The sequence below is a fragment of the Lissotriton helveticus genome, chromosome 9 (genome assembly GCF_964261635.1).
Source record: "Lissotriton helveticus chromosome 9, aLisHel1.1, whole genome shotgun sequence".
Taxonomy (NCBI): Eukaryota; Metazoa; Chordata; class Amphibia; order Caudata; family Salamandridae; genus Lissotriton; species Lissotriton helveticus.
In genome coordinates this window covers 462,303,012-462,330,429 of record NC_136070.1, presented here as the reverse complement: position 1 = coordinate 462,330,429, position 27,418 = coordinate 462,303,012, and the positions used below count along the sequence as shown (strand labels likewise).

The following is a 27,418-nucleotide window of genomic DNA, read 5'->3' as shown; positions in this document are numbered from 1 at the left end:
AAATTGTCCAAAGGCAATAAGTGGAAAACCTCTCGGTAAGCTTTTCGGGACAGGAATGATTGGGACTTTAGGAAAGAAATCCAGAGACCCACAGAACCCTATCCATTACTCATCCTGGATGCTCTCAGTCTCGACTTTCAAGCCCACCAAGCTTGCTACAGCTGGAGATGTCTCTTTCTTTGTAAGGTCAAATTTTGCTACGATAAATATGGAAAAAGATGGATGTTTCGCAAGATACTTGGACCTCTGTAGTCATTGGTGCCCCAATACCTCTCCAAGTAATCCCATACATAAACATTGTATACTGATGGAGCGAGATAGAAAACAAAATTTTGTTTAAACTCGCAAAGTCACATTTCCATAACATGAATAAAATTATTAATGATTTGTGATATGTCGTGCTAATACAACCTAGATTAAACTTTACACGTGGGGGGACTAACATGTGTGCTCATAAACGTGCATAAATGTTGCATCTTTTTGTTCGTGCAAAATAATAAAATAATTTATTGTTTTCGTTTTTGTCATTACTAACTGCTGCATATTTAAAATAAGCATGTGCTTGTTTTGCTTTTTCTTGTCTGTGTGATGTCATTTCTACTATTCTAGGTGCATATGGGTCTCATTGAAAAACGGAGACTGGTAAATATAAACGCTGCTTTATTTGTTTGCAATGGCTAGGTAACATTTGATTAATCGGGTGGGTTAATTATTTAGTAAACCATGGGGTGGATACAGAATATACTTTATTTCTTACATTAATACTTTTCTTGTGTTTGTTTTATACTAGAAATCATAAGTTGCCTGCTTTTGAGGCCTAGCTATTTGAGCCGCAAAATAAAAGCTGATCTATAATTCTGCAGAAAGTCACGAGACGCCCATTCTGAATTAAAACGTTTATTGAAGCTGCATTCATAAGGCAAAAACTGATGAGCTGACATCATTCTGTCGGACATGGCCAAGGTCGAAAGTGAACTTTTTGTCAGTCCTTAACTTGGCATCCGCGGAAGTTGCACTGTAAGACTATGGAAGCTGCGAGGATGACTTAAAACAAAGTTGCAATCGCAGGAAGCCTCTGGCTTCACGTGGAAGAGACAATGGTCTTTGTAAGACATGATTTTGTGGAACTTTTTAAGAATCGGGTGACATGTCACTTGTCACTCTCAGCCAATGGGACGTCGAGTATTTCTGAAAACTTTCCTTTGCTAGTTTAGTTAGCGTAGAAAGGTATAAAAAGTCATGCCCTTAGGGTTGGGCTGGCTGCTGCTTTCTGACTTTCCGATGAGGGTGATGTGCTGCTGGACTTTGCGTGGAGCACGTAAGAATCCTCAAAGAACTTTACTTTAATTTCTGTCTATTTAGCTCAGTTAGGGAAATAGGTTTTAGAAATGCTAAACTTTATATAATTTCTTTAAAATTGATTCAATTGCTTAAATTGTATTTTTCCATATTTCTTACTATCATGCTTGCTTTATTGCTAATAAATTTCATTTATAAAACTTACAACTTATATACCATAATTTAGAAAATAAAATCTTACTTTTGACAAACAAGCTGGTCTTGGTTATTTAGAAGTATAGGTTACCTTTAGCTAGATCACGTCGCCTATGGTGGTCGTTTAAATGGTTGGGTTTTATTCTAATGACAATATTCTTTCTGCAAATGTATAAAATTGTATATAGTGTGTAGATAATGTGTATATAGATTTATTCTGACCACCTGATTCAGTAGGCCCAAAAATATATCAGGTTCATAAATGGGTCCATGTATAGTTTAGAATTTTGTTTATAGGTTATGAAATTGGGTAGCGTAGTTTATGATATATTTTCTATAGCCCGCTGGATCAATTATCTGGTAGCAGAGGATGGTTGCTAAGCGGTAACCAAGGTAACATGTCGGTTGCTAAGGATTGCGTCATGGTATGAAAATAGGATCAATGTTTTAACACTCGTTAAGTTCGTTTTTCGTGCCTATCTGTAAGCTATACCGGTATAGATTGTGTGGCGAGAAATTAGTCACGCAAGCCATCTGTAATAAACAGTCTAATCAGCCTTTGAGACCTTCTAGATCATGGTCTACTCCGGTGGTTTCTACTGAAACTTCACCGAGTGCACCTCCAATTAATGAAGCTCCTAAACTTTATCCAAATAATTGTGAAATTACTGAAACTCCTAGAAGACCAGAATTTGAGAATGCTCGAAATGAGGGTAGACATTTTTCAATGACTCCAAGAGCAAGGGAACCTCCAAAAGATTATACAAGAGAGACAAGAAATGTTGAGGATGATGATTATAATGAATACTTAAGGTCTAAAGAAGAATTAATTAAAAGAATGACAAAAGGCATGGAAGTTGTCACAGTTCCAGTAACAATAGGTCCTGTTCAACCTGTATTTGATCAAAGAAATACAAACAAAACTGGATTAACTATTCCTTTAAATACAGAAATTCAAAAGCCTGCTGAAAAATTTTATTCAGACTTGACTGAATTAAACACTTCTAGATCGAGAATGCCTGATTTAACCTTTAATGAGGATTTATCTCCAAAAACACCAATGGGTGCTATGTCAGATGTAGGGAGTCCTGAAGTCAGGGTAACCACACCGAAGCTTGATGTGGCCAAATTAAAAGCAAATATAGAAGAATTAATAATTGGAACAATTGGCCCAGATAGTTTAAATTACTATCGGGATGATGAACTATTATTCATTTGCAAAAGTATTCAATGGAAAACGAAAAATAAATATGATCAATTAGAGGATCTAGCTGCAGAACTTGAAATCGATGTGAGTAAACAAAAGAATTTTGCAAAACATTACAGATTAGATTTCTCAGAAAGCGACATTGAGAGTTTGAACTCAATGGGAAGAATAGTTCACATTAAAGATTTAATTGTCTATATCAAAAAGCTAGGAGAACTGAACAAATGGAGAGTGAAATGGACCAAAAGAAAGGAAGATGAAAGATTGGAAAAATTGTCAAAACAATTTCCAATGAGAGAAGTTGCAGGTGGAGGATATGTTCATGTCCCATGGTCGAGACAAGACATTCTGTTATTCACAAATGATTTTCCTAAATTAAGAGAGAAACCTGTTGAGTGGTACAGGCAAGTCGATAGATTTATCAAAGTGTCAAAAGTTCTGTGGATTGATTTGGATGGATTTTTTGACATTGTTGTTCCATCTGATCTTTGGACAGAATGTAAAATATCTATTAGTTGGCCAAAAACAGAACCTGAGCGAATTAAAGAAACAGGTGCCCCAAATCCACTTGTAATGGATTTTTATGAGAAAGTAATTGTTTGGATGAAAAACAAAATTCCACCCAAAGAAGTTGATTGGGTTAAAATAGAAAGAACAGAGCAGGAAACAAAAGAATCAGTTCATTCTTTTTATGAAAGACTACTGTTAATCTTTAAACAATACAGTGGTTATGAAAAATTAGATGAGAAAGACATGAGTCATTTTATCTATAGATTTGTTTATGGACTAAAACCTGAAATAAGAGAAATGATCAGAACTAGCATTGTCGGATGGCAAGCACTATCTATAGATGATATTCTGAGAAAAGCAAAATATTGTAGCGATGAATTAGAAGTAAAACAGAAGAAGCTGAAGGAGAAAGCCATGTGGGCACAGGTAAAAGTGGCTGAGCAACAGATTGCCAGCATGGGAAATAAGAACACTAATTTTGTTCAAACTGGAAATACGAACCAGATACAAGGAAAGTTTAAAGGTAATAATTTCCAAAAGAAATTTAGCCCAAAAATAGAAGAGCTGAAACAAAGATTACCTTGTTTTAATTGTGGCGAAATTGGACATTGGAGGGACGAGTGTCCTCATCCTCCTAGAAACTTAAAGAATCCCTTATTGAATCCACAGATGCAGAATGGTGTTAACGTGCAGCAACAGCTACAGATGCAACAGGGGTTAAATGAATTTAATATTCAGCGACAATTACAACAACAGCAACAACAACAGGTGAATAATCGACAGGACCAGTTGCCACAACCACCTTTTCCGAATTGTGGGGGAGTTCAAAAATATAATCCAAACGTGGGATTTCAGGGATGTGAACAGGTAATAAAACCACAAAAACAGCAAAAGCAGCAAAGGGTTCAAATGCAAAATGCTTCACAACAATTTTTATTAACAGAAAGCCAAGACAGTGATTCTGATGATTATTGCTGACGGTGCCCGAGAGAGGAGGAAGAGTGTGTTGTTGGAGCCACTCTTGAGGTTGACCAGTCTGGTCCTTATGTAAACGGGAAAGTTAATGATGTAGACATCACCTTTCTAGTGGACACTGGTGCTACCCGTTCTACTGTTAGATCAGTGGAAATTGAAAACCTACCTCTCTCTGGGGATACCATCCAAGTTGTCGGAGTAAGTAATCAGCAAATTAAAACAGACTTAACTGATCCAGTACCAGTTGAAATTGGAAATTACAGAGACAAACACAGATTTGTGGTTTGTAATAGTAGTCCAGTAAATCTATTAGGTAGAGACATCCTATGTAAAATGAATTGCAGAATATATTGTTCTCCTGAAGGAGTTGAATTACAAACAATGGAGGAAGATGGTTTGTACAGAATGACAATGATGATGATGGAAGCAGAAGAAACAAAATTGTTTCCTGCATTTGAAGAAAAAGATTTACCTGAAGAGCTAAAAGAAACAGTGAAATCTGAAATATGGGATTTTACTGGGAATGAGATGGGTCTGATGAAAAACGTAGATCCTGTTAAAATTGCATTGAAGCAGGGAATAGAATTTCCAAACACTCCACAATATAAAATGAAAACAGAGACAATTGAAGGTATTACACCTGTAATTGAAAAATTAATCAAGCAAGGTGTATTGGAAGAAATGAAGAGTAGCTCTTGTAATTCACCAATTATGGGAGTTAAAAAGGCTAACGGAACATTTAGGATCGTACAAGATCTGAGAAAGGTTAATCAAATTGTTATTCCATGTTGTCCTGTGGTTCCAAATCCAGCAGTAATTCTATTTCAGATTCCATATGATGCTGAATGGTACACAGTCATTGACCTTTGCAATGCATTCTTTACTGTTCCTCTACACCCAGACAGTTATGAAATCTTTGCTTTCAGATTCCAAGGTAAGACCCTTGGATGGACAAGAATCCCTCAGGGCTATACAGAAAGTCCTTCAATCTTTAACGAACTGTTAAAAAGATCATTAGAAGATTTAGACTTACCAGGTAGGTCTACGTTGGTGCAGTATATTGATGATTTGTTAATAGCTGCAAAGACAAGAGAAAATTGTGTAACAGACACAATAATTCTGTTAAATCGCCTTGCAGAAGAAGGACATAAAGTGTCCCCAGCAAAACTACAGTTTTGCAAACAGGAAGTGAAATATCTTGGTCACAGAATTGCAAAGGGAAAAAGACAAGTAACAATAGAGAGAATAAAAATGATTCAAGCAATGTTACCGCCAAGAACACAAAGACAGGTCAGAATGTTCTTGGGAATGGTAGGTTACTGTCGACAATGGATAAGTGGATTTTCAGTAATTGCGAAACCACTACAAAGACTGACCAAATCAGATGTAAAAGATCCAATTATTCTCAGTGATGTTGAGATGGAATCTTTTGAAAACTTGAAAAAGAGCTTATGCCAAGCTCCTGCTTTGGGTATGCCAAATTATGAGAAAGATTTTGAACTGTATTGCAGTGAGAGAGAAGGATGTGCATTATCTGTGTTAATTCAGAGACATGGAAACCTAAAGAAACCTATTGCATATTTCTCTGCAGTTCTTGATCCAATTGCAAAAGCATTACCAGGTTGTTTAAAAGCAGTTGCAGCTACAAGTATCAGTCTTGAACAAAGTGAAGGAATCATTATGGGATTTCCTGTGAAAGTTTTTGTGCCTCATTCAGTTGAAATATTACTGACAAGAGGTAAGACTCAACATTTAACAAGTAGCAGATTGACAAAGTATGAGAAAATCATACTAGGAGCAGATAATGTATCAATTTCAAGATGTTTGAATCTGAATCCTTCTACATTACTGCCTGATTCAGAAATCGTTAATGACATTGAGACAGAACATGAATGTTTAGATGTCATGGAATTCTGCACAAAACCAAGAAAAGACATCAAAGACAGACCTTTGCCTGAATCGGATTTTGTCTACTTTGTAGATGGCTCATGCTTAAGATCCGAAGGTGGTGTCTTGAAAGCTTCATACTCAGTTTGTACAGTTGAAAACATTAAAGAAGCATCATGTCTTGAAGGAGTTCGTTCAGCACAAGTGGCTGAATTGATTGCTTTAATTCGTGCATGTGAAGTATCAAAGGATATAAGAGTTACCATCATTACTGATAGCCAGTATGGGTACGGAGTTGTGCATGATTATGGACAACTCTGGTCACAGAGAGGATACATGACATCAACAGGGTCACCAATTAAAAATGCTGTTTTCATTAGAAGATTAATTGAAGCAATACAATTGCCAAAAGAAATTGCCATAGTCAAGTGTGCAGCGCACACTAGAGGAACTGATTATATTTCCAAAGGAAATGCCTTCGCAGATGAAACAGCAAAGTACTGCGCAAGGAAAAATTATTCTTACAATCGGAATAGAAGTACAGAAACTGATTCAAATTCATTAATGCTAACAACTGTTGTAGAAACATGGAATGAGATTAGAGATTTACAAAACGAAGCAGAAGATGAAGAAAAAGACCTATGGTTAAGATCAGATTGTAGACAACGTGATGAAGATGGAGTGTGGGTTTACAAAGATGGGAGAGTAGTTTTACCAAATTGCATGATTTCTGACATGGCCAGATTATATCATGGTCCTGCACATTTAGGAAGAGATTCTATGGTCAGACTGTTTAAAGAAACATGGTTCAATACCAAATTTAGAACCATTGCAGAATCTTTTTGTCAAAGGTGTTTGTCATGCCAACAAATGAATCCAAACAGAAAATCAGTGGTGGGGACAGGAATAATTGGTCGAGAAGGTGGTCCCTTCACCAGGTTGCAAATAGATTTCATTGAAATGCCCTTACACAACTGTTTGAAATATGTACTTGTAATTGTATGCTTGTTCTCAAGGTGGGTAGAGGCTTTTCCTACACGACATTGTGATTCAATTACAGTAGCAAAACTAATGCTCAGAGAAATCATCCCAAGGTACGGTTTTCCAGTCACTATTGAGAGTGATGGAGGAAGTCATTTTGATAACAAACTGTTGAAATTAATTTGCGAAGCTATGAGTATTGAGCAGAAAATACACTGTGCATACAGACCAGAGGCATCAGGTGTAGTTGAACAAATAAATGGAACTATCAAAAACAGAATTGGGAAAATGTGTCTAGAGACAGGAGTGAAGTGGACTGATGCTCTTCCACTTGTTTTGATGTCAATAAGAAGTACACCAGATAAAAAGACAGGTTTGAGTCCTCATGAAATTTTGATGGGAAGAGTTATGAGGCAAGCTTTTGTACCTGTAGGTAAACTGTTGAGCATAAATGACAGTGCAATTTTGGATTACTGTAAAAGGTTATCTGATATGGTAACTTCTGTGTCTAATCAGGTGGGAACTGAAGCTCAATCAAATGACAAAGTTTTGACACATGATTTGAGACCTGGAGACTGGGTCAGAACGAAAGTACATCGGAGGAGGAATTGTCTATCTCCTAGATGGCAGAAACCTAGGCAGGTAATCTTGATCACTACTAATGCTGTAAAGTGCAGAGGATTGAAGCGTTGGATTCATCCAAGTCATACTATTCCAATACCAACTCCTGAGAATTCTGATGTTGAAAGTGATACCACAGATGACTCTGATTCTGAAGCAGAAGACAGAACAGAAGGTGAAGTAATTCCAGATTCTGAAGATCGACAAGAAAGTCGACATCTGGAAACTGTGCCAGTGAATGGAAATCTGACAAGAAAAGACTTAGAAATAATTGAAATAGATTCTGAAGGTGAAGAGAATCTGCTAAAAGGAAAGATAACTGAGGATTCGGTTGTCTCTATTGAAGACAAAGAAGCTGAACCAAAAGAAGTTTCAGACCAGGAGAGTATCGAAAGGCAGAGAACAAGCTCTGAAGTAAGGAACAAAAATCCGAAATCTGGGAAGCTAGAGGTAATTGAGGAAGAGGAGGAGAACGAATTACCGAGTACCAGTGATGGAAGACAAAGTGAAGTTCCTGAAGGAGTAAAATTGCCGAATAGAGAAGTTCCTGAGTCAATTGAAATTTCAGACTACGAAACTGAGGAAAGTGACGTGGAAGGTGGAAGTGAAAGCAGAAAGAAAAGGACTTGGAAATCTGAATCGAATAATTCTGAACCAAAGAAAAAGTACGTGAGAAAAGCAGACTACTGGCCTGGTGGAAGATTGAGAGTCAGATTGATTAAAAAGCCAATAGAACAAGTTGAAGAAATCAGTAGTCAAAAGAGTCCTGGAAAAGAAGTTGGAGTTGGAAGAAAAATTGAAGTAATATCAAGAAAAGGGAAGAGGATAATTAGACCAAACCAAAAATACAAGTCTCCTGAGTGGACTTACTTAGTAATTCCACCTGTTATAGACATATATGATAGTAGTGAAGAAGAAAACGAAATCCAAGAAATTAGTGACAATGATTGAAGTACAAATTTATTGAATTGGCAAAAGGCTGAAGAAATGCTGTTAGTTGACACAAGGTCGAAGAAAAACTGTTTAGTAGAAGAAAACTTATGTATGACATAAGGTCGAAGAAATCTTGTTTAGGGTTATAAAAGAAAAATATATTTTAAAAGGGGGGTGTATATAAATTTTAAAATTTATTTTTTATTTTATTTTTGAGGCTAAAACTAACCTAAAAATGCCTTACATTAAGGAGAGCACTTCAAGATGTTCTGTTTTTAAAAGATGCTGTAAGATGACTCTGGTATGTCTGCTCATTTTAGTTCTGCTCTGGTTGGTACTAGCTGTGATTATACCTTTAGAAATGAATAGAGAATTACACAAAGTTAATTTAACAAGCAAAGCTCTGGTTAGCCAAACTAAACATAGTGCATCTGCAAAAGTAATTGATCATCAGCCTAACATTCATCAAGATAAATCAATAGGTGATTTTTCAAGCAATACTTTCACAAAGCTTTTGAGTGAATATGTAAAGGTAATGGATGCAAAGGATTGTTATGTATGCGTTAAGTTGCCCGCTTCTGTTTCTGAGGGAGTAACATATAATATGCTTCCTCTCACTTATGCTGTTACATGTAGTGTATTAACTAGTTTATTTTATCAAACCGGTCGTTTAGAATATTACTATTCAAATTATGATGAGATTTTTGCTAATGTCAAGATTGATAATGCTTTAAATAAGCATAAGAAAGCTAAACAATTAAGAGAATATTTCCTTGTTACTAACGAACTCACTTATGAGTATGCTTACAAGAATAATCTAACATGTAAATTAAGTGCTGAAGGGAAGAAATTTCTGAATATGGTTGAGGAGAGAAGAGCAATTTATAAGAGAAATGAATTAGTCAAGCAGACTAAGTCATCATTCTGGCAAAAAGAGGATGAGAAACTAAATGGCAAAATGCTTGAAAATATTGCAATTCACATAGACAAACCTGTTAGTGGAAAGCTTTGCATTAGAAGAGATAACACACTTTTTGATAATTATTTTGTAGGTGCAAGCAACTGTGAAGATACTTATCAGATTATGGGAGGTTGGGGATTTAAAGGTGGAAAAGATCCTATCTTTCCTGGAATTTATTTTGTCTGTGGTGACAAAGCCTACTACAACCTTCCAGACCATTGGTATGGAACTTGTTATGTGGGAATTGTTTTTCCTAAAGTGTTTCATGTTGACAGAGATTCAGAAGGATTATTTAAAATTCACAATTATGTAAATAGAGCTAAAAGAGAAACTTTTACTGAAGTTCTGGGAGATATTTTCCAAGCTGTAATACCTTTTGTTGGTATAACCCTAAATGCAGGGAGAATCAGAAAATTGTCCACTATAGTTGATAGATTATCAACTGACACTGCTGATGGATTTCAATTAGTGAATGTTGAAGTTATTGCAATTAGATCCATGGTAATTCAAGACCGTCTTGCTTTAGACATACTCCTAGCAAAGGAGGGAGGAGTCTGTGGCATTTTACATGTCCAACATTGCTGTACATATATACCGGATGAAAGTAAAAATATTGAAATGTATATTAAGAATATTACACAAATGCATTCTGAAATAATTCCTTTAGAAGAAGAAGATTTTACTGGGAAACTTTCAAATAGGTTTCAAGCAATTAAAAACTGGTTTCATAATATCGGAAGTTCAATTCTTGGCAAGATTCTGGCACCTTTGATTATAATTATATTCATTTTTATTTTGACTAAAGTAGGTTGTCTGTTGCATAAAAGAAAGAAGCATTTAAGAGAAAAGAAGAGAATTTATAAACTCAGAAAAGAAGAGGAAAGGGAGATTGAGTTGCAGGAGTTACATAGAGAGCGTCATGTTAATTGCAAGGATTATGCTGAAACAGACTTTTAGGTTTACTAATACAATGAATTTGAATCGATTTCTTATAAATTAAATTTACCAAATTTTTGAGTGCTGGTGTGGTGATTTGTTAATCACCAGATGAGGGAGTTGATGGAGCGAGATAGAAAACAAAATTTTGTTTAAACTCGCAAAGTCACATTTCCATAACATGAATAAAATTATTAATGATTTGTGATATGTCGTGCTAATACAACCTAGATTAAACTTTACACGTGGGGGGACTAACATGTGTGCTCATAAACGTGCATAAATGTTGCATCTTTTTGTTCGTGCAAAATAATAAAATAATTTATTGTTTTCGTTTTTGTCATTACTAACTGCTGCATATTTAAAATAAGCATGTGCTTGTTTTGCTTTTTCTTGTCTGTGTGATGTCATTTCTACTATTCTAGGTGCATATGGGTCTCATTGAAAAACGGAGACTGGTAAATATAAACGCTGCTTTATTTGTTTGCAATGGCTAGGTAACATTTGATTAATCGGGTGGGTTAATTATTTAGTAAACCATGGGGTGGATACAGAATATACTTTATTTCTTACATTAATACTTTTCTTGTGTTTGTTTTATACTAGAAATCATAAGTTGCCTGCTTTTGAGGCCTAGCTATTTGAGCCGCAAAATAAAAGCTGATCTATAATTCTGCAGAAAGTCACGAGACGCCCATTCTGAATTAAAACGTTTATTGAAGCTGCATTCATAAGGCAAAAACTGATGAGCTGACATCATTCTGTCGGACATGGCCAAGGTCGAAAGTGAACTTTTTGTCAGTCCTTAACTTGGCATCCGCGGAAGTTGCACTGTAAGACTATGGAAGCTGCGAGGATGACTTAAAACAAAGTTGCAATCGCAGGAAGCCTCTGGCTTCACGTGGAAGAGACAATGGTCTTTGTAAGACATGATTTTGTGGAACTTTTTAAGAATCGGGTGACATGTCACTTGTCACTCTCAGCCAATGGGACGTCGAGTATTTCTGAAAACTTTCCTTTGCTAGTTTAGTTAGCGTAGAAAGGTATAAAAAGTCATGCCCTTAGGGTTGGGCTGGCTGCTGCTTTCTGACTTTCCGATGAGGGTGATGTGCTGCTGGACTTTGCGTGGAGCACGTAAGAATCCTCAAAGAACTTTACTTTAATTTCTGTCTATTTAGCTCAGTTAGGGAAATAGGTTTTAGAAATGCTAAACTTTATATAATTTCTTTAAAATTGATTCAATTGCTTAAATTGTATTTTTCCATATTTCTTACTATCATGCTTGCTTTATTGCTAATAAATTTCATTTATAAAACTTACAACTTATATACCATAATTTAGAAAATAAAATCTTACTTTTGACAAACAAGCTGGTCTTGGTTATTTAGAAGTATAGGTTACCTTTAGCTAGATCACGTCGCCTATGGTGGTCGTTTAAATGGTTGGGTTTTATTCTAATGACAATATTCTTTCTGCAAATGTATAAAATTGTATATAGTGTGTAGATAATGTGTATATAGATTTATTCTGACCACCTGATTCAGTAGGCCCAAAAATATATCAGGTTCATAAATGGGTCCATGTATAGTTTAGAATTTTGTTTATAGGTTATGAAATTGGGTAGCGTAGTTTATGATATATTTTCTATAGCCCGCTGGATCAATACCAAGGACCTACCTGGTTTTGTGCATCAAAGGGGAGATGCACAAACATTTGGAGGCACACACAACAGATAACGCTTTGAGTCTAAGGGAATTATTGCGATTTCAGGCGGACGCACGGATCTGATTACCTCTGGTTGGTGGTCCCAACTGCTTAATTATGATGCAACTGCACATGGTTCAGTCGCAAGCTCCATTTTCTGTATGGGAGCTTGTGCTGTGGTCGGAAACCGGTCGCAGCACAAACTCCCATACAGAAAAGGGAGTTTGTGTTCTTTCCTGGAACGCGTGGCAGGACCCTCATGGTGCCTGCCACACAGTGCAGGGCCATTATGGATACGGATCTGACTGACCTCTGGTTGGTGGTCCCGACTGCTTAATTATGATGCAACCGCACATAGTTCAGTCGCAAGCTCCATTTTCTGTATGGGAGCTTGTGCTGTGGTCAGAAACCGGTCGCAGCACAAGCTCCCATACAGAAAAGGGAGTTTGTGTTCTTTCCTGGGCCGCATGGCAGGACCCTCACGGTGCCTGCCACACAGTGCAGGGATCAACTCCCCTTGACACCTGTCTAAAGAGGCCCTGCTAGGGGCCCCGAAAGTCGCTTTCCGACAGGGTTTCCCGGCATGGAAAACCTGCTGGAAACTGACAACGTAATTCAGACGGTGTAAAACGCCACCCATATGGATTATGTCTCAGTTCTGACTGGCAGATGGGCTCCTTGAGCCCATCGGAAGCCAGCTGGAATGTCCGGCTGGTTTTCAAACCAAAAGCCTCCATTGTAATGAAGCTGTCAGAATTGAAACCGACGATCTCGGTCTGAAAGCCTCCGATCTAAAGTCCCATATTGTGTACATTGAGTAATCTGATGTAGTGTAAAATGCCAATTACCTAATTTCTCAAATATATTGTAGGGTGATTGTTAGAGGCTCTATTATTTTGGAACCAATAAACTTTGTCAAGAAATTAGTTAGCTTTAACCACATTTTCCGTTTCTATTTCAGCACAGTGGTTGTATGAACATTTTAAGGTTTGCAGGATACAGGGAACAAGGGGGCTTTTCTGCTGAGCTTGCATGAGTTATGAGGAAGTGGCTTGCATGTGAGGTGATTCCCTACAGAGTAGGTGAAGGTCACTGAAAACAAAACATCCCTTAAAGTGAGGATGCAAAGGAAAATGGGGCGGATGTACTAAATACTGTTTGCAAACACTGGTAATAATATAATAATATGCGGCTAGTATGTTGCAACCAGTAAAGAATTTTATGAACTAACCTAGGTACAAATAGTTTGTTCGTAAAATTCTGATTCAGGGTGGGTCATGATGCAACCTTCCTCGGAGAAGTGTGGCTCACTGGTTAGAGGAGGCAGACCTGGAAGCAGAGGTCAGCCCGGGACCAGGGTTCAATTCCCGGCTCGGCGGGGTCTTGAGTCCTAAAATGTCCATGGACTCAACAATCCGAGCTCCGGTGCCTACTCAATTCACGGGTTCACACTCTGCGACTCTGGGCAATAGCTTGCTTAATCTCCACAACGGCCCCTCGCGGCGGGATGCCTGGCTTTCACCTTGCGGATACCCTGCCGTGGGTATCTCACAGGGGAATACCAGGACGGGTTCCCAAAGCAAGCGCTTAGAAACCGCTTGGTGAGTTGCGCTGTATAAATTCCTGTACATTTACATTTACATGAATGTTAAAGAGCTTGTCGCAAACAGTAACTCACTCCTATTGGTGGCAATCACAACAATGTTGACTTGCCAAGCTGAGCAGATCGCTGTGCCTCTGATTGCCTTATAATAAAGTAAATGTTTTTAAATGCATCCAGTTTTCTGTAAAAAAGTGGACCACTGCCTACTCCCCAACAAACTTTTTTATAACATTCACAAAGGGGAAGGACCCCATGGAGACCCCTTCTATTTTTCAAATGACTTACTACACTTTTTGCAACTAGCTTACCTTCCTGTCTCATGTGTCGGTAATTTTTCAACGTTTTGAAACTGAATTTCAGTTGCAAAACATAAATGGTATACTGATTTGGTATTTGGAAGGGTAGCCTACAACATGCCCCTTTAATCAGCATTTATTCGCAATCACATTTTAGGAGTCAGTAAAGTTTTGCCGACTCCTAAAATGGGATTAGAGCATTACAAAAAGACTTTTTAGATTATTAGTTCTGTCTTCTATTTCTTCACATCTGCTTATGCAACTTTGTATATTTCAGACCATCCAGAGTCAGCAAATGAAATAACCAGGTATTTGGTGGAGTTCATTTATTTGAACATGTTTATTGGCTTTAACAATTTGATAGCTATATCTTTTTGGATGTGTTTGGAAGTGGCGAGTGCATCTCAAAGTGTGAGAGGCTAATAGGTAAATAGATTCTAAGCTTTTAAATAGGTTTTAATAGAATTACATGGCAACCAAAGCATTAAATGAATAAAGATTGGAAAACAGTGACTTTCACTGTACCATGCAAAGACTGCCTAACTCAACTTCCTGCCTAAGAGGGTGACTATACTAGCAGACATCAGATGCATTTGAAGAGGCATGAGCTGGCATTTAAAGATTTCCAGAACTACATTTTAAAGCAAAATGCCTTGTTTAACCATTTCTGGTTTTGTGAATTTAGGTAATCTTAAACACTAGTCAGGGAGCATGATGAGAAGATGATGTCAAAGTTAAAATTTCTTTCAGAAACAGAGACTAAACTGCCACTCTATAAGCTGCAAATAACAAGAATTATGCATCCTGTATGTTGTTATTAGAAATATCTGGGGCTTTCAATAGTGTAGATCACCCCATACTAGTAGAAAGATTAAGGGAACTATTCAATAAGGTAAACTTATATGTGAGTAGATCTACATATGTAAGTTTACTCTTACACTTTTAGTAACTTTACTACTTTTGCCTAGTCACCATAAACAATGTAAAGCTACTGTAACATGAAGACCCATGGTCTACAAACTTTGTTGCCCCACTTCAGAGGACCCCCCCCACCCCTTAGGAGGGCGAGCCCCAGTTTGAGGACCCCTGTTGCAGACTTACCTGCCCTATAGAGAATGGAGAGCCTAATTTACAAGTGTTAAGCTACGACTTGTAACTTTTCACATGTAGGTAGAAGCCTCCAACACTAGGTTGGAGATCTCCCAATGCTAAAGCTTGGGGGAAAAGGTTAAATGTTTGTTAAACGTAAATAAAAATTAGTAAAAATATTTCATGTTTAATATGACTGTAAATTAATATCAAATATTTTTTGTAAATGTAGGGATTTGGACAAAATATCAGCTGAAAAATATTGGTAGATAGAAATATCAGACTATAAATATCTTGATACACAAATATAGTGATGCACAAATATTGTTGACAAGAATATCATTCTAATCATATTGAGGTTTTTGATAACATTTCAAATAATTAGTGGCTAAAAATATCGTTTTTTTATTATTTGAATGTGCTTTAGTTGATATATTAATTTGAGGTGCTACTTTAAAAAAAAATTGTCCTCATACCACCATTGTATGCAAATAACACCCTGCCAGCTGTTCTGCACCTCCCCAGTCTTTTTGCAATAGTTCAACAGACCTGTGCACATGCCCTTCCAGTGCCCTGGTTACACGTACCACGCAGGTGTAATCATAGGACTGATAGAGTTAGGTTTTACGTTCTTATAATACCACTCTAATTCTGGAAAGCCTCCCACATCTTAGAATGCGTATTGGTCTCTAAATCAGTATCCATTTTACTAGTACTTTTTACCGCCTGTAGCCAGTCTATCCAAAGGGGTGGGGCAGCTTCAATCCATTTTTTTTTACAAATTTTTCGCCTAGCAAGATAAAAGATAAAAGATAAAAGAGCAGGGCCTGCTTATCACTAGTAAGGGGCGGACTCTGTTTATCTTCTGCTCCCAACATTATGAATGCTAGGCTTATTTTAATGTTGGCACATAAAATTTCATTTATAGCCTTTAACACTGTGGACCAGTAATCCTCTAACAGAGGGCATTCGCAAAACATATGTCTGTCATCAGCACCCAGCACACCACATCTACAACATTTTGGGGGGACATCTGTTACAAACGTTGCTAATTTATATGGTGTCCAATAGAGCCTGTTAACCGTAAAGAGGTGATTTCTTTTTAAGTTTGATGGTTTAACTATTTTATAAAGCAGCTTAAAAGAAAGATGCCACAATTTCTGTGGCTCAGACATCTGCATCTCTCCATCCCAAATCTCATAAGGTGCTTTAATAAAAAAATAAAAAAAATAAAAATATTGATGTGCTACTATTGTTTAAACAAAAGTTTTTTTTAATTTAGCTTGAAATGTTAAGCCATTTATATTGTTTTATTTAATTTTATAGTAATTTACAGTGTCATAGCAGGATGTTTGGTTTGTAGGGTGATAGGGTGGGAAATAAATTAAGGAATAAATAATTAACAATTAATTATATTGTCAATTTAATTATATAATTGAAGGAATACTTGTTTATTTTATGTATATTTTAGTTGCTTTAACACCTTGGCTGCTAGAGGTTTTCCCCTCCTGTGCTGCATGCCCAGATTTACCATTGTTCATGACAAGGTCAGCTCGTCATAAGCACACGATCAGTGTACTGCATGACGAGCTGAGCTCGTCATGAGCAGCGAAGGGGTTAAATACTTTCCTGTCTAGTGTTTAGACTGCAGTAGGAATAGTAAAATGAACCTCTTTGCAATTTGACACTTTCCCTACTGTTGCGCTGGTAGGAGTGGAAATAGTACATTTTACCCCTCTGAAATCCATTACTTACTTTCCTTACTGCTGCACAAACTAGTGTGTGAATAGTAAGTTTCACCCCTCCGAAATCCAACACTTTCCCTACTGTTGTATAGACTGAAGTGGAATAGTACATTTTACCCCTCCAAAGTGTCAGGATTCAACCTCATTAGAACTCTTCCTATTTAGGAGTAGTAGGGCATATCTATTATTATTTTCCACACTGTGATTGGCATGAAATGAGTTGTTTTTGTTTGTAATGGTATTCCCTTTGTAGATGACACATGAACTACAATTTCCATGATTCGAAAGGGCCAAAGTTGATTGGCCGAAGGACAGAATACTGGGATAAAAGGCAACCCTTGTTAGTTAGTGATTGCACTGGATTAAATATCTGCAAAAGCATTACGAATGCCTTATCATTTGTTACGCACTGGAGTGCGTGTCTTAATTGAGTGAAGAAATGGCTTATGTGTATATATAAATTATAAGTGTCAACAATATATTTTTTCTGATCATTTTGTACTTACCATTATAAGTATAGGTTCATGATATTGAGGTAAATGATATTGGTTTTCCAATATTTTTGACAATGATATTCCTTACAACGATATTGTGTCAGTGATCCCAAAAAATCTATATCCTTATAAATTTAATGTTTCAACAATTACATTTCTAATTCATTAAATTAAAGTAAAATTATTTTTCTTAAGATTTAAATAAACAACTTACCCCCTAAAGTTTAAAAAAAACTAAGTAAGTAATCTGTAGTAAAACTATTTAAAGTTATGTTTAGAATGTTTAGAATTAGTTTACATTGATTTAAGTATTTAAAAAGGTTATATTAATGTTTAAATTAAAAAAAGGTTATTTACATATTTTATAATAAACTAACATTTAAGTTTCATTATTGTATTTTTTATTATTAAATGAAATTTCTTTATATTTTTGAAAAGTTAAAATAAGTTCATTTTATTCAACTTCATTCATATGAGCTTTAGTATAAGAATCTGCCTCCTTTATTTTCTATGGGAGGGTGTTGCAGTAACCGTGGTTGACTATGTGTTATGCTTGACTTTCACCAGTTCTAAGCTGGAGTATATTTAAGACTGTGTTATTCAGATATATGTAATGAAAAATAATAAACATTCATCATTTCACATAGTTATTATTAATTAAAATAATTAATGATCAATTCAATAAATAACTGTCATTCAATTATTAATTAATTAACCTCCCACCCTCCATTTAATTCACGGTGGGTGACCCATGAGTCCTCCATGGGAGGGAGAAAAGTACTCCTAATCCATGGTGGAGAGACTTCCTACCTACTTTATAAATGACTGCCAAGCAAGCAGTTATTTATAAAGGTATTGTCAGGAACCACCGCCACATTGGTTCTTGCAAGTGCATGTTATTGTTTGATCCTGGGACCTTTAGCAAACAGTATTCTTGTTTTCAAAAAAAATTCTCAAACAGGATTTTCTTTTTAAAAAGAAAAAAGTAATGTTGCCCTCACCATGGGAGTCTTCTCTCAAGGCAGGGGATAATTATAATGTATTTACTGTTCCTTACCGCCAGGCTCACAAGCTATGTCCAGAGGATCCCACCCCTTCACCAGAGCGAGAGGGAAATCAGTGTTTGCTCTTGCCTGACACAAGCTTTTTTGAATCCCCCACCAGGAGGGAGCAATCATTAAGTTTGCTAACCACGGACGGGACCTTTAAAAATGCTCCAGTCCACTGGAAGTGGACTTTTGATCTGTTTTGATCTGTTTCCTTTCCTACACTGATGCGGGCAGCAAAAGAGATCAAATTGTTGCTCTTGCTCACAGAGAGCAGCATTAGTAGCTTCTCCATATGGGGGAGTAATGCGGCTCCTGCTACATGCAGGGAGTTGGCTGGGCCCAAGGAGGCCTTGGTGCTCCTACTGCGCCCCCAACAATACTATGGTGGGTGTCCTGGGTGGGCTCCAGGGCACCCACCTTTAATAATACGGGCCCTGGGGGATGGGGTCCGCGGGGCTGATAATAGCTCAGGGAGCCGGGTCGTTCAGCCCCCCCTCCTTTTTAAAAAAAATGAGGCATGGGGTCCTCAGGGCCTAATATAGCTCAGGGAGGGGGGCCATGTGGCACCCTCCCCTTTATTTAAAAAAAAAAGTCCATGGGAAATGGGGTCCCGGGGGCCTAATAAGGGTTGGGGAAGGGGGACGAGGCCCATCTCCCCTTTCATAAAAATAAGCCCTGGGAGACGGGGCCCCAGGTTCTAATTAGGCTCAGGGATGGGCCCATGTGACCCCCTCCCCTTTAATTAAAAAGAAACAGCCATGGGTGAGGAGGTCCCCAGGACCTAACAAGACTCGGGGAAGGGCGTGTATGGCTTCCTCCCCTTTAATAAAAAAAAGGCCCTAGAGGATGGGGTCATAAGGGCCTAATAAGGTTGGGGAGGGGGCCCACACAACCCCCCTCCCCTTAAAAATATTTATGGCCCCTGGTGGTCGGGTCCACAGACAACAAGTTATAGTTACATGAGATAACTATAACTGGAGAATTTCTGTGATTTTTGGATTTTTATAGTTTCAAATGTTATGTTGCTACTGATCTTTTTATCTAATTATAATGTTACTTTACCTTTTGTATTTTTCAGTGAATTTCAAGTTTTTTTTAATGTTCTGTAATATTTTATTACAAGAGGTAAATGTAAAACCTGCAGCGTCAGGCCCTGTGGCCAACCCCTTCAAAGTGGGCCAATCCCTTGCTTTGCAGGACTTTTGCCGTGCATGGCATGGGGTTGGCACAGGCCCTGGCCACATGGATCCCAAGTCTTATTAGGCCTCGGGGACACCCATTCCCTGGGGCTGAGTAATTAATAAAGGGAGACGTCTCCCCCCTTCCTGGCCCTTTATAGGCCCCTGGTAATGCATCCCCAGGGCGTTTTTTTCCAAAAGTGGAGGGGCACTGCTTGGCACCCTCCCTGACCCTCAACAGGCCCCGGGTACATCAAACCCAAATGACTGTTTTTTTATTGGGCCTTATTAGGCCCTGGCAAAACATGTCATGGTGGAGCAGACGTTTCAATAAATCAAGTTTGGAGAGCATTGCTGAAGTCTGCACCTGGTACTTTGTTGATTTGACAAGAGTTACAGGATTTGTGGATGTTTACATGGAGCTGTCCAAGCAGACCCCCCCAACGAGTGGTAGAACGACAATCAGCTGTTTCAGGGGAAAGCCAAAAAATAGGTGGAACGAATGTGTATATATTTATGTCTGCTTTTTCATAGATGGAGCATTTCTTAGTTTGCTAATAATTTTGGTCCTGTTTGATGAATCTTCACAAAATTTCCCCCAAAAACATTTATCCACTCAGCTCCTTCCTGAAAATGTTCTGATGGTCCATGCGGTGGGGCCCGAAAACAAAGGGGGGTCCCAAAACCCAAAATCCCGATGCATTTTCCATACACTTCTGTAGACAAGGTTACAGCAAAAACTGCTTAACGGAATTACACCAAATTCGGCTATATCTTGGTCTGCAGATTGTGCTTTTGGAGATGTGATGTAAATCCGTTCAGTAGTTTTTGAGATATAAGGATCAGAAATAAATGTATATTTTGTTAGCTGGGCTTGCGAGAGACCCGCGGGATTCCCACAGAGCACAAAATTGAAACTGGAGCCCTGTGATTGTTCGAGAGGCCAATCTTTCCTGTGAGCCTTCACAATCTCACAGGAGTGAGAGACTCCTGTGTGTCACACGAGAGAGAGTGCTCTGATTGGCTGGAATATTAGAAATGAAACGGCCGCCAATACTGTTTACTGTGAAAAATGTAAGATGTTGTGCAAATGAAGTAAAATAGCTATATAAGGGGGCAGCAGAAAGGCATGCTGTTCCCCAATATTTGGAGAGGAGGCAACTAAGAGATAACTACTGTGAAGATAATAAATGTATATGGTTTTCAACTAACTTTTACTATCTCGCTGGACTCTCATGGGATCGTGAATAGTGTAATGCTGTAACGTGCTAGTTTACGCACGCACACGCACCCCTACATCCGCAGGCCAGGCGTGGCCTGCGGGGCTGAATGAAAGGAAGGCGCGCGCTCGTGCACGTCACTTCCGACTATCCCTAGTTGTGTGTGTGAGTCGCTGTTGGAGCGCGACCTGCCCCTGCGCAAGCGTCCAGGGCATGAATAGGCCTTCCACAGGCCCCTACGCACACCAACACTACATTGGCAACGAGCGGAGGGGGCCCAACCCTCGCCCGTGCACCGGAGGTCTGACGGAGCCTCCTGCTCCTGTCCGCGGCACCTGCCGCGTGTCCCCGGGCCGCAGCGCCTACATCCTCGGAGCCGGCGCGCTCCTTCTTCCGCCCCTGTTGCCCCCTCGCCTGAGCCTGGGTGTCCTCCCCGCATCTGGTTCGTAGGGGGAGAGGCCGCCGCTGCTGCTGCTTCAGCTGTCCCGCAGAGTGCGACTGGCTGCCTTCCGTCACGCTTCCTGCGTGTTCCGCGGCCGTTGCCGCTCCCTGCTCTTCCTCACGCATCCCGCGTGAGCGGGGGAAAACACCCTGCGAAACCTCACGCATCTCGCGTGAGCGGCGGAAAGCACCCTGCAAAACCTCACGCATCTCGCGTGCAACGCGTTTTCGGCCTATGGTAGGCCTGGAGGTCGCTGCTGCATTGAGGAGGAGGACGTATTCGGCGCACAGGCTGCTTGGCAGGGGACCCCGGAGGGATACACGACCCTCGCACCGCCAACAACCCTCTGAACGCGAGGCGGAACTACAGTAAGCGACGCAACTGTCACGTGGTGCCACAAAAGGGCGGGAGAAGAAGGGGAATACAGGACAGAACGCACGCCACTGCGACCAGTAAGGGGACAGAAGATCTTCCGGGCGCACCTCACCTACCCACAGAGGCTTCATCATCATGGGGGATGGTGATCCACCAGCACCCGTCATCAACATCCCTTTTCAGCACGCCACGACCGGGGTGCTGCCACCATTCAGTGAGGCGATAGACCCGTCCACGGCCTCGCCGCGGTGGAAGATTTGGCTCGAGAGACTAGAGAATTACTTCGTAGTCACGAGGGAGACGGATAATGCTGTGAAGAGGTCACTGCTACTTCACTACACGGGGGATGACATCTTTAGACTGTTCAAACACCTACCCAATACAGGGGCAGCAGACAGCTACGACGCAGCGGTTGCCGCCCTCAACGGCCATTTTGATCCCCAGCTAAACGTGGACTTTGAAGTATTTAAATTGGGGCAAGCACGCCAACGGGAAGGTGAGTCAATGGATCAGTTCCACACCCGTGTCAGGGAGCTGGCCAGCTCCACCGATGAGGATCAACCGAGGGCCATAAGAAGACAGATCATTCAGGGGTGTCAGGACAAAACACTGAGAGGACTAATCCTGCGCAAACCAGGGATTTCACTAGAAGACATCCTTATCTTGGCCCGATCCCACGAGCTCTCGAACGTCAGAGCGACGGCCATGGAACAGGCCCTACATAAAGCCCCAGTCAAGACCGAAACCATCAAGGTGGAACGTGCAGATGCCGTGCGACCCCGACCATGTGGTCCGGCGCAAAAAGGATCCCGGAGAGACCTGCCTCAAGCCCGTTGCGGATACAGCGGCCATGAACCACATGCGGCCAAGGACTGCCCGGCCCAGGGGCAAACATGTGCGAGCTGTGGGATCCCAAACCACTTCGCATCGGTCTGCCGCAGGAAAATCCAGCCCAAGAACTCCAAGAGATCATGGACGCCCGCCAAGGCCGTTCGCCAGTTGTCGCTGACCGATCCACCCCTGGCGAGGGCAGAAAAACACCTACCCACAGTATACGATGACTCAGACTCGGAGGATGAGGAGGCATATGTCATTTCCTTTGCTCGGGAGCTCAAGCGAAGACGACGGCCGCAACCAACATGCGTCGTGCAGATGGGACAAAACGAGGTGAAGGCGGTCATTGATTCGGGCGCCACTGTTAATGTCATGGGTCTGCAGCAGTTCAACAAATTACGCCCACGGCCGGAGGCACTACCATCCAAGACAAGAATCTTCGCCTATGGAGCGGACACACCGCTACCTCTCAAGGGAAAAATCATAATACCTATCCAGGCTGACGAGTCGGAAATAATGACGACGGTTCACATAATTGACCGAGAAGCGGACACTTTGCTAAGTAGTCACACAGCGGAGGACTTGAAACTGATAGCATTTGCCAACCGCATCCGAGCGCACCAGGTGGATGAGTTGCTGGAACGATTTCCTGAACTGTTCAGAGGCCTTGGGTGCATAAAATGCGAACCTATCAAACTCCACATTGACAAATCTGTTGCTCCCACAGCACTACGCCACCGCCGGATACCATTTCACCTTCGCCCGCTGGTGGAAAAGGAACTAGAAAAACTAGAGGGCCTAGGTGTCATCGAGAAAGTGACGGGACTGACCCCGTGGGTTTCGCCCATGGTCATTGTAGAGAAGCCTAAGCAGCCGGGTGAAATTCGCCTGTGCATCGACATGCGGCTACCAAACACGGCTATCCGGAGGGAGAGACATCTGACTCCCACGATGGACGACATAGTGGCCGATGTAAACGGGTCGAAGTGGTTTTCCAAAATTGACCTCAATGCTGGTTACCATCAGTTGCCACTTGCAGAAGAGAGACGATTTATCACCACGTTCAGCACCCATCTTGGCCTCCGGCGCTACAAACGTCTAAACTTCGGTATCTCTTCAGCGGCAGAGGTATTCCAGAACACAATCAGAGAACTCCTGTCTGGATTACCGGGGGTAATAAATGTCAGCGACGACATTTTGATTCACTCCGCCACCGCGTCGGAACACTACAAGCACCTTCGGGATGTCCTGAAGAGACTGAGCACCTATGGAGCGACGCTCCACAAAGACAAATGTCAGTTTTTCCAACCTTCCATTGAGTTCTTTGGCTATGTGTTCAACCAGGAGGGAATTCAGATTGACCCGAGGAAGTCCAAATCCATCAAGGACGCCACAGCGCCAAGGTCCCCGACGGAAGTGAGGAGTTTCCTCGGGATGGCCACTTACTGTGGCCGGTTCATTCCGGGCCTAGCCACACGGAGCAAACCTTTGCGGGCACTGACCAAAACGGATGCCGTGTGGCAGTGGGGCCCGAAAGAAAATGAAGCATTTCAGGGAATCAAGAAAGCCCTCCTGGAAAAAGCGACTCTTTCTTATTTCGACCCCGCGAAACGCACTGAGGTGATTGTTGACGCCAGCCCGGTGGGCCTGGGAGCCGTCGTGACCCAAGAACATGAACCCGGGCAATGGACAGCACTGGCCTTCGCCAGCAAGGCCCTGACCCCAACCGAGACCAGATACGCCCAGATAGAGCGAGAGGCTCTCGCCATCAAGTGGGCCTGCCGCCATTTTCACCTATATCTACAAGGTCACCCATTCGTCATGGTCACAGACCACCAGCCCCTAGTACCCCTCTTCAAGGGAACTGCCCCTCACCCACCACCGCGCATTGAACGGTGGGTGATTCAATTGCAACCATACGAAATGGAGGTGGTATATCGCCCAGGGGCCAAAAATCCTGCTGACTATCTGTCGCGCCACCCCTCACCACAGGAGCCTGCACCAGTAGATGATGACTGCGAGGAGTACGCCCGGTGGGTGGCCCTCACCTCATGCCCACAATGCATGACTATCGCGGAAATCAAGGAAGCAGCCGCTGATGACAACATCTACACGAGATCGCTTCAAGCCGTTCGAGAAGGTTCCTGGGCTAACTACCTACACCCACCCAACTCCTGGACCGCCACAGACAAAGAGGCACTCACGAAGTTCTGGCATGTCCGACATGAACTCAGTGCCATGGAAGAAGGAGTGCTGTTGAGAGGGTCTCGTCTGGTGATACCGCAGAGCCTCAGGTACCGGGCCACGCAACTTGCCCACGGTGGCCACCAAGGCACGACGAAAATGAAGGCACGCATGAGGGAGAAGGTGTGGTTCCCTGAATTGGAAACCATGGTGGAGGACTACGTGCAAAGCTGCATGTCTTGCCAGCTGACAAGCGATCCTGAAAGACCTGCCCCAATAATCACGGAAGAAGCATGTACGACCCCATGGACCAAGGTCAGCATTGATTTTGGAAGCTTCCCAGGAGAAGGACACACACTGGTGGCCATCGATTCTTACTCCAAGTATCCGTTGGTCGAGAAGGTCGTCTCCACGGCATTCACCCACGTAGGTCCGGCGCTAGAAAAGATATTCTCCATGTTCGGATATCCCGAGGAAACACGGAGCGACAACGGACCGCCGTTCCAGGGGGCGGAATTTGCCACATTCCTCAAGGCCAGGGGCATCATACACCGACCCATCACTCCCCAATGGCCCCAGGCCAACGGGGAAGTAGAGAGATTTATGCGGACCCTCAATAAGATGTTACGGATAGCGGTGGTAGAACAAGCTGACCCCGAACAGAGACTGCATGATTTTCTGCGGGAATATCGGGGAACCCCACATTGCACCACCCAGAGGAGCCCCTGGACCCTCATGTTCCCAGGACAACGCCGAGACCTCCTTCCCACCGTCCCGGGGGGGGGGTGCCAGACGTGGCCAACACAGACGGTACCCAAGAACGGAGACGACAAAACAACCAGCGAGCGAGCCGACGCCGGAGAGCCACACCAAAGCGGCTATGCCCGGGGGCCCGAGTAATTATACGAAACAGACGCCCTGGAGGGAAGTTCCAGACTCGCTATCAACCAGGCACCTGGACCATAACGGCCACTAAAGGCACTATGATTACTGCAAAGAGGGGTGAAGAGGAGGTATCGCGAAACATCTCCTGGTTTAAAGCGATAAAACCAGGGCCGAGACCAAGTCTGGAAACGACGGACGGCAATAGTGAACCACCTGCAGCTACGACCCATGAGGACGAAAGCAACCCATCAGCAGGGACCCCAAAAGAGAGACCTGAGCTGGAGTGTATATCCCCTGCCGTGTCAAACACCATCGGAGACACACCTCACCCCCTGGAATGTGGCAGGGGCAACATCCAGAGGTACAACCTGCGGCCTAATCCACCCCCAAGTCAGTAATTGAAAGACTATGCCTGTTTGCTGAGACCCTGAAGATGCCACCAAGGGACACGCAAGTACAGGAGCAGTTTGTTTTGAACTTTAAGTATTGTTACACCCAATGCCTAGACGCTGTGAAATTTTATATAGTTGGATAGGGATGTAATGCTGTAACATGCTAGTTTACGCACGCACACGCACCCCTACATCCGCAGGCCAGGCGTGGCCTGCGGGACTGAATAAAAGGAAGGCGCGCGCTCGTGCACGTCACTTCCGACTATCCCTAGTTGTGTGTGTGAGTCGCTGTTGGAGCGCGACCTGCCCCTGCGCAAGCGTCCAGGGCATGAATAGGCCTTCCACAGGCCCCTACGCACACCAACACTACAAATAGTAAAAAGGAGTAGACGAGTTTTCAATACACTCTATTAGTAGGAATGCATTTTGTGGTCCCTGGTTTTAAGAGAGAGTGTATGAGAGATAAGTATTATGATGACTAGACGTTTAAATATATATATTTTTTTATTTACGATCATGTGGAATTGTGAAAAGTATGAAGGAGTAGGCGATATTTGAATACACTCTATTATATGCACTTATTACTGTATGAAGGAGTCTCTCTGGTGGTGGTGTTTATCAGACTCTACTATTTCTGCTCATTGGTTTGAGAAGAGTTGTGTGTAGAGTTAAGGCTCCTCCATACACCACACTATGCACACCCATCATCTTGGATAGAGGTCTGAAAGGAGAGCTGAGTCCCTCCCCACACCCTAATGTGCAAACCCATAATCTAAGACAGAGGTCTGAGAGGCCAGTCCCTCTACACACCCTTAATTACACAGAGGTCTCACCAGAGAGCCTAGTACTTCGACACACCCTACTATGCACACCCGTCAACTGAGAGACAGGTCTGAAAGGAGAGCCCAGTCCCTCCCCATACCCTACTACACACCTATCATTACAGTGAGAGGTCTCAGAAGAGAGGCCAGTCGCCCCTACTATACACACCCTTCATCTGAGAGATAGGTCTGAAATGAGAGGGAAGTCCCCCTCACACCCTACTATGTACACCCATCATCTAAGATAGAGATCTGAAAGGAGAGGCCAGTCCCTCTCCACACCCATAATTATATAGAGGTCTCACCAAAGAGACCAGTCCCTCCACACACCCTACTATGCACACCCGTCATCACCTGAGAGAGACAGGTCTAAAAGGAGAGGGCAGTCCCTCCCTGCACCCTACTACCACACCATCTTCTGAGAGAGATGTCTGAAAGGACAGGCCAGTCACTCTCCACACTCTACTACACACACCCATCATTAGAGAAGTCTCAGCGAAGAGGCAGTACCTCTACACACCCTACTATGCACACCTGTCATCTGAGATATATGTCTGAAAATAAAGGCCAGTCAATCCCCACTCTCCATTACTTACAGTCAT

The 27,418-nt window shown here is 41.7% G+C and overlaps 1 protein-coding gene across 1 annotated transcript in view; it reads right to left on the bottom strand.

The window, feature by feature from the left end:
• Positions 1 to 27,418, bottom strand: part of ADSS1 (adenylosuccinate synthase 1) — a 475,994-nt gene that overhangs the window by 193,587 nt on the left and 254,989 nt on the right. The gene's annotated exons all lie outside the window — the stretch shown is intronic.